Consider the following 9,738-nt stretch of genomic DNA (forward strand, 5'->3'; position numbering starts at 1 on the left):
TCGTAAAATTTTCAGATCTGTGTTAATCCTTCGTTTGTTTCCAGATCTGCGTTGTTCTATCGTTTCTCGTCTTTCGTGAATATGTGATTCTCGAAATATTTGTGTTTGTTCTTTGGATTTTCGAGTGCACTATCCTTGTGCAATTAAAAAAAAAAATTCAAAATTTCGAAATTTGGCCATAATTTGGTTTTGATATTTTGTTCATTTTTCTTTTGTGAGTCATATTCAATATTCTCTCACAGTCCAAAAAAAAATTATATATATTTCAAATTGCTAGTCTACGCTGTCCAAGTGGGTCGATCACAACTGTTCACGAGTTGAACTTGATTGTTTAACATATACAAATACAAAGCTTGAGCACTTCTTAGGGAACTCTCAAATTCGAGTGAAAATATTTGAATGCGAGTGCATTTTCTTTGGAGTCACCATAAGAATTCGGGTGAGGAATATCTTGTTATTATACTAACGGTTCTTTGGTGCCTAAGTGTTCTTAATTGATCATGTTCTTGATTATTATTATTATTATTATTATCTTGATTATTTGAATTATTATCCATGTTTAAATTATTTTCAGATACTCGAATAAGTCTACCACTTTTTTTACGACACCAAATACTCATACAAGTAAAAACAAGACAATACTTATAAATAAAACATAAATAAAAAATATAAACTTAATTTATACCTCCCCGGCAACGGCGCCAAAAACTTGCTACTACTTAAATTATAATTCACCCATGTTTAGGTTGTCTGCAAGTAATATATTTCGTAAGTACGAGAACGATCCACAGAGAGATTATTTTAAGTTTAAATTTATTAATTTATGAATTACCGAATGCAAGAATGAAGTTTACAAATTATAAAATTTTGTCAATATTCAAGTATATATTCTTGATTTATGTAATATTGTTTACCTAAAAGTAGAACAAAGGAAACCACCATATTTGAAGGTTCCAAGAAAAAGAAAATTAAATATTTAAACACATACATAATATAATATAGTTCCCACTATAAAAAATACCGAATTAACCGATATTTTATATATGGTACCTATGATTATATATATAACTGTATAAATAAAAAATTGCATAAAATAAATGTTAAATTAAATCATTATATTTCATTTAGAACAACCGGCAGAGCTACGCTATTGTCTAAATGAAATATATGATTTAATAAGTTAGTTGCAGGAAAGAAAAAGTTAGATGCGAAAAATAAAAGTGAGTTGCGGTAAGATAAATGTTAGTTGCAATAAAGTAAATGTTAGATTGTTAGATATTAGTATTAAATCATAATATTTCATTTAGAACAACCGACAGAGCCACGCTATCGTCTAAATGAAATATTATATATATATATATATATATAAATATATATAAATATTAATAATTGATGAAATATTTATTGTATCAAAATTAAACAATAAATCAAGATAATCACTTCAATGGTATCAAGCATTTGATGTAAATTGATAACAACAAATAATTCATTTTTATACCTACAATAAAAAGAAGTTAGCTAAATGAAAAGAAATATAGAAAGAATATACAAAATATAAACAATCTTACTTCACCAAGAATTCATCCTATTCACATTGACATATTAGATTTAGTTTTGGCATGAGCTTAGTTTTGATCCACACTAAAATCCTTACTCATAGTTGGGAAAGAAAATATATTAAACTTAGAAATTTTATACACACAACCTATATTTTACAATGGGATATGATACTCCTCAAGCTATCACAAGGCCTCTATTTATAGGCCAAATGAGAGGAAATGTCAAAAATTTCATTATTGCCATGTAGTTTAAATAGTAGTTTTTGTCTCTTCCAACTTCAATTCCTTGGCCCTTCTTTGAATCCTATGTTCCACGACTTCAATCTACGAATTAGACTTTGCTCAAAACAACAAACATGTGAGGAATTGTTTGTAGATGAATTTGGCCTTTTGGTTCACGTCATTTGGTTAAATATTGAAATAGTTATGATTTTTTTACTATATGCTGATCATAGTAAAAGTAAATATGTCATCCTTTTGATATTTGCACAATTTGATCATTTTAATTAATTTTTTAGGCATTCATGTCTTCTAAAAATTGTAGATTATTATTCAAGGATTCAAAACATGTTTGAATCACCTCAATTTGAATTTTATAGCTTGAAATATCATTATTTTACCAACGTGTAGAAAACCTGAAAATAAAATATATTTAGTAATACAATTAAATATAAACAAACAATACTAAAATAACATAATTTTAATGAAACTTAAATTTTAAAATATAGGTTTTAACATATAATAAATTATTAATTTTAAGTTTCGTAAATGACCAAGCCCGAGACTTAGATCAAGCAAAACACGCCTAAACAAGGAGTGCAAGATAAATCTGAAACTCCTTTTAATCGTTCTAGGGATATTAAATGTTTTAGATGTCAAGGGGTTGGTCATATTGCTAGCCAATGTCCTAATAAGAGGGTAATGATATTGAATGGCTATGGTGAATACGAGTCTCAAAGTGAGGGTGATGACGAAGGTGATGATGATGAGAATCCTGCGTTAGAGGATCCTGATGAGGGAAATGAGGCAGTTGTAGGTGAAGCAATAGTGACTAGGCGTATCATGAGTGACCAAGTCAAAGAGGTAGAGACTAACCAAAGGGAGAACTTGTTCCATACTATATGTTTTGTAAATCAAAAGGTTTGCAATCTAATTATAGATGGAGGAGTTGTACTAATGTGGCTAATGTTGAGATGATGGAGGAATTGGGTTTAGCTACATTGAATCATCCTCAACCATATAGGCTTCAATAGTTGAATGATTGTGCGAAAGTGAAGGTGAACAAACAAGTGTTGGTTTCTTTTTCTATAGGGAAGTATGTTAATGAGGTGTTGTATGATGTGGTACCAATGCATGCTTGCCATATCTTGTTGGGGAGGTCGTGGCAGTATGACAGGCGAGTGACGCATGATGGGTTTAGGAATAGGTATTCTTTTGTTATCAAGAAAGAACCTATTGTTTTACTTCCTTTGTCCCCAAAGCAAGTGTTGGAGGACCAATTAAACAGAAAGAAGAGAGATGAGGCCGAAAGAAAGAGTAAGCAAAAAAATGAGATGGCTTTTGAAAGCAAAAACGAAATGGCTGAAAAAATGAGCGATCAAAAGAGTGAGACGGCCATACAAAAGAAACAAGAGGGGAAAGAAAATGAGATGAAAGATGCCAAGAAAAAAACGGTGTGAAAAATGAGAAAAACAAAGGTTTAGGGCTTGACTTTGCGATTAAACAATCGAAGAACAACGTAAATGATGCGAGAGACGGACACCGGGGGGATGGGACAATGTTTCCTATGAAAATCATTTCAAAATTCGTTCAAAAACCTACTGCTGGACGTGAGTTATTGTGCGGCTGAGTGAGGGGGCTGGGAGCTAGGGTTTTGGAGTGGAAATGAAGGAGAAATAATAAAAGAGTGGGCCTATCTTTTGATATACAAGGGAATAGCATCTTAGGCCCAAAATCATACTATAACAGGCCCATTAGGTCCATTAACGAGTACGTAAAATATTTTGTTTAGATACGTTTTTCATAACATTTACCGTGTCTCCAAAAAGTCCCTATTATGCCAAAAAAATCGTCTACCGGTTTAAAATATGGTTCGACGAGAATAATATATCATAAAATAATATTTTTCAAAAATTACATATTAAATACATCATATAGTAAATAACATTTATGCAATTCAACTTAAAAGATCTTAGCACTAATATTTACTAACTGACTTCTATCTCGGGTAATACACTTTAATCTTAAACCTTATCTCAACCCCATAATAACATAAGTCTAAGATCCTTGAATCGAACTTTTATCTTACAGCACCAAACTAACATAACTTAACTATTTACAAGTACATCCCAAATATAAAATTGTTACAAATCTTAAATTTCGAGTAATGTTAATTCATAAAACCCAAAATATTCAATATCGATCTTATAATAAAACCCTTTCTAGCATCAATAACATGCTTAAACTATTTTCTTCCCAGTTACAATTTAGTTGAGGCCTAAGACACTTGAACTTTCCTCATAGGAACGAATGTCATATTCTGACGTATCCTTAATGTTTAATTAACACTAGTGCATAAAAATTAATAAATTATCCCCTGTTAATGTTGGATTAACTCTAATTATTCGACTTCACTTATAATCCATAGCATTCTAGAATCCACATATCAAGATTTAGATTACTTACTCGATAAAAATCTTTATATTTTTTAATTGGTAACCTATGTTGAACTCAACTAATTCCTTTTGGTTTTTATTTCGCCCAAAATTTTCATATAAACACCTATCTCATTAACTTGTAATTAAAGCTTACACAACCCAAATAGTCTTAGATAACATAATTTCAACACACATATCTACTTAATCCCAAGTTTCTTAATGACTTTCAAGAATTTCTCAAGACATGGTATCTATTTCACTTCTTACATGCATCTTTCAAGTAACCTAACCATCAAACATACCACACTTTCTAAAAAAAATTTAACTCTAACAAATGTATAATTTTAACTCTTAAGATCATGACTAAAACTTATGATATATAAAACTTAAGTTCCCAACAATATATTAACTTAATGTCTAATCTTATAACTTAACTAATTAATCAACTTTACCTTAAATGTCATCACTCTAAATTCTTAATTTGCCACAACATTATTCCACTAACGCTTAGATTTTCAAGCTTAATATTAATTCATCTTACAATGTCCTTAATTACCATTCCTTATACTATTATAACCAAGATATTTCAAGGTTCTAAATATCTCTTCAATTCTAAATCATCGAAAATTCCTATCATTTAAACATTCAATTCTCACTTATTCCTAATCTAGTCCCCAAATTCCTTAACAATTGCAAAATTAATTCTTAATTTCCTCGAAAATTATCCAATTGGTCATAAATTTTGAAAATTCTACATTCAAACCATAAGTTTTTGGCATTCCTAATTCTATTTTATAGATTTCCCATAACCTACGTTCAATAATCTTAAGCTTATTAAAACCAAAATCAATTCTCATAACCAATCTTACATTTCCATCAAAACCTAAAATCCCAAATCATACACTTTTATACTTCTAAAGATCGTCGCAGTCTTCAAATCATTATTCCTTATATGAAATTCTCAAAAATTAACTCAACTAGTAACCACGAATCATCATTATTTTCTTAGAAAATCTACATGTTCCAAAAGCATTCATAATCTTCATGATTAAATTATGACCCAAAGAGTAGAACATCATTACTAAAACCCAAAAATCAATATAGTCAAATCATTTTCAACTTTTCCTAATGCCCATTAACCAAATTCTTAAACATGTCTAATTCCACTACAAGGTCAGCATGCATGAAAATCATATAATTTCTTGTTCCCTGTCGTAACATGCCTAAAAACTCTATAGCATCTAATCATTAGTATAAAAAATTCATGCAACCATGTAGGTTTTAATCAAAAATCATTTATCAAGTAAACTTAAAAGCAATTTAACTTCAAAAAGTGTTTAAACATGTAGCTTAAACGAACAAACCATGTAAACATGCAGGTGATAACATTAAAAACATTTAAACTTACAGACTTGAGGCCTGACAACTTAGCTTTCCGGAACTGGCGGTGGCACAACCCTTTGCAAGAACCTGGCTCTGATATAAACTGAATCGTACAATACTCGTTTTTCTTTAAAATATACTAGAAATTTTTTTTCTATAAAGATCTTCGGCCGAACATGTACACATGTTTACTTATATTTATTTTTTTTAAATACCTTTGAATGAATTAAAATAAACCAGCCAATCCTATTATTTGAAATTCCAAAAAAACTTATGCAAAACATAAAACCGTAATTGTCAACCAAACCTAAATTTAACATCTTTCAAAATAAAGCATAAACATCCTAATCCCTCAAAATCCCCCAAAAGCATAAAAGTCGTAAACTTCATAAAATCCTTGAAGTAGCTTAAATAATAAACTTAATTTTTGCGAAAAACTAGCGACGGTCCTCGGGTTGTGTGCACTTTCATTCCAGCTAGTTCAAACATCAAGTCCTCCATCAATATCATGCTCACATGCATCAATCACACCTAGCGAGTCTATTGACTCAGAAAACCTTAGCCATGATAGCAAGTAATACATATACATTCACAAGCAACAGTGAAAATATTTTTAAGAAAATAGTTTTTCATGAACATAAACTTTAAACATTTTCCTTAAATCATATACTTTTCTTTCCTTTAATCATATACGTTTTCCTTTTTATCATATATGCATAGGTTTGAAATAAACATTTAAACATATATTATAGCATTCAGGATACTGCCAGGACGTCTAACATTTTTCATGTGTAAAATGTCCGGTTTGCCCCTGAAACCCTAACTTTCCAAATTTATCCTTTGAACTTAAAACGACAACCCAAATCAATCCAAACTTAACATAACATCTTAAAATACTGTAGAACCCGTAAATCAATAGACGTATAAGCCATGCATAATTCTAGGTTTTCTTAAATTTAATTGACTTCATTGCATGATGCATTTATTTGAAGTTAATTATTCATTATTTCAGTTCAGTAGTTTGATTTTTAGCATTTCAGTTATTTCAGTGAGGCCGGACTGGAGTTGGAGTTTTGAGATAGAATTTAAGATTCGAGAAATATTTCCAGAAGTTAATTTAGCTAGCAAGTAAGTTCATTTAAGTTAGAAAGGGAGGTTTGAGGATTTAATTTAATTATTTGAGGTGATTAAGAAATGAACTCATTTAAGTTATTAAATTAAGGGGTTAGCTCACTAAAATTATTTAAAGGATTAGTAAGGCTTTCTAGGATTATTAGTTGACTAGATAATCAACATTTCCCTTTATTTTATCATGCATTTTTCGGCCACCCTTAGTGCTAGAAGATTCATTTTCCAACTCATCAACATTGACCAATTCTTTGCATGTAATTAGTAGGATAATTCTAGGATTTTTGGGAGCACAATTTAATTAATTAATGGACATATCCTAGACTAGAAAATAAGCAAAGTTTCGGCCACTACCTCCTAGAAGCATCCACCAACTCATTTGATATCAATTCAAAATTTAAAATTCAAAGGGGAGTGGACTTGGTCTTGATTCCTCCTTATATTGTGCACCCTTCTCCTCACCCCTCATAACCATTTTTCCCCCCCTCTCCTTTTCGAAAATTCAGAGTGAATTCACACTCATTTTCAGTAGAAAAATCGTGAGGTACCTAGCCAAAAAGAAGAGAGAAAAATCGAGAGCAAGGTAAGGTAGAAAAGAGAAGCGCTCCACCTCCTCCGTGCCGCGTCGTCGTTGTTTCGTTCGTTTTCTTTCGAAACGAAACCAGGCATGTCTAGATTTCTTTCAAACCTCAATCAAGTCATATTATCATTTATTTTTCAGTACATGATCATGTTTATTCAAGTAAAAATCGAGATCCAAGTCAAAACATTTTGAAACCACACATGCAGAATTTTCGATTTCCTTGGCAAGCTTCACGATTTCTTTTGGTTTGTGAGTTTCAGGTATTGGATCGACTCCAGGCTCCCAAGGCGGCTTATATACATGTAGTAGGATGCATTAGGACCATGTTGGTCCATTAAAACCAGCCCCATGCTTGCTGGAAATTCAGAATGACAGCAACCTCCCCATAGGTGCAGAAATGTTGTTCGAAAAAATTCAGTTTGTTGTCATGGAGGAAGGATCTGATCTTGGCTGCCCCAAGGGCCTATAGCCATGGTTGGATCACTTCCCTAGCATGTCTAAGACGTGACTAAGTTGCCCTTTTGGTGGCTTGGTCCATGGTTCATCGGTTTTTAATAAAAACATCACAACAGCCCCTATACCCCTTCGGCTACTTCGGTTGGATAGCTTTTGGTTTCGTTTCTTTTGTTGCTTGGTATGGATCTTGGTTGGCCTATGGCCCTTAGCCACGGTTCATATCATGCTCCTAGATGTCTAGATCGTGCCATGGTCAATCAAATGACCACTGGAATGACGCAAGACATCGATCATAGCATAAACACTACACACGCATGCACGTTGCTCTCGGTTGGACCCTTCGGTTGAGTTTTGGTGTGATGCGGATTGTGGCTGGCCTAGGGCCCTTAGCCATGGTTCAAATCATTCCTTGGGATGTTGGTAAGAGTCTCTGGTCGGTGGTTCACGCCCCTAATGGCCTATAGTCTCGAAACCAACGCAAGTCTTGTAGTTGCGCAGCTGCTGGAAATTACAGCATGTTGCTGTGTCGTTCAGAAGGCTCGTTCGAGTTCTTGGTTGGCTTTTAGCCCATGGCCTTGGACTGGACAGTGCCTCATTGAGTTAGGAAGGTCATGTTTTCAACTGTTCGTCATTTGGATCATTTTTGAGGTCGTACGAGAATTTACGGTGTAATGTGCCAAATTGACTCTCGAAAGAGCGTTTCGTGTTTTGGCCTCCATTCCACCTAGATTTCGACCCTATCATTTTAGGATCATTATTTTATGATTTTTCAGCGTATTTTAATCATGACTATACGTCGGTTCAGGTTGGCTCGGAGTCATGATTAAATGCGAAGTCATTAGGCGTCATAGTCGCATCTTTTGAACGTAAATTGCATAGTTGGTCATGTTTAAGCTATTGCATAATTTTCATGGCATAGTTAGGTTGCAGCGAGCCTGGGAACGATCCAATCCAATCCAGTTGGTAAAATTACAGGAATTTTCATTACGCCAGTTAATTATTTTACGTGCATTAAATAGAAAATGATTATTTTTGAGATTTATGCGATATGGCTTGTGGTTCATTCACTATGTGGGAGTGTTATTTTATACGGTCGCCAGTGACCGATCAGTTCAGTATGGTACCACCCGGTCGCCAGTGACCGGCCAGCTCAGTTCAGTTCAGCCTCCCCGGTAGCCAGTTACCGATCAGTTCAGCTTAGTGCAGTGGCCACAGGCGTAAAACATAATCTCAACAGAAAATTTTATCAGTTATTTCAGTACAGGCTCCAAGGAGCAAATATTTTTACAGTGATTTCCAGTTCAATTATGCACGTATTATAATTGCTCAGTACAGATTATTTTCAGTATGCCTCAGGACAGGATATGTTAACTAATGCATATTTTTAATTCAGATTTTTACTCGTTACCTGCGATTTATGCATGCTGAGTCTTTAGGCTCACTAGACTTGATTGTTGTAGGTACTGATGAGGCCAGGGCCGAGGGCGGGGACCAGTGAGCCAGCTTGGGTCGGCAGTAGTGGCACCCGAGGACCTCAGTGCAGCAGTTGTTATTTTTTTTCGCAAACAATTTTATCAGTCGTTGGATATTTTTTAAATCGTTGTTGTTGGCAAAACTTTAATTTTCTTCCGCTGCAATATTTTAAAATATTGAACTTGATTCACCAGTGATTTTATGAATGAGGCCATTTAAGTTCTCTTAAAAAGAAAATTTTTAATTTTCCGCAAATTTTCAAGAAAGGAGTTTTAGGCCCTTCACAGTTGGTATCAGAGCCAGGTTCTGTATAGGGTTTCACTACTACTGACCACGAGAAGCTCACGAAGCCACGCCTTTGGTCTGTAAGTTTTTCAGTTCGGCATTTTGTTCAGAATTTCAGTTAAAGCATGAATTATTTTGTCAGCATGCTTCCAGATTTTCAGTACTTTCAGTATTCATTTAAAATAAAATATGGAATTATGCATGTTAGTTACGT

This window comes from Primulina tabacum, chromosome 11 (assembly GCF_025594145.1).
Source record: "Primulina tabacum isolate GXHZ01 chromosome 11, ASM2559414v2, whole genome shotgun sequence".
NCBI lineage: Eukaryota > Viridiplantae > Streptophyta > Magnoliopsida > Lamiales > Gesneriaceae > Primulina > Primulina tabacum.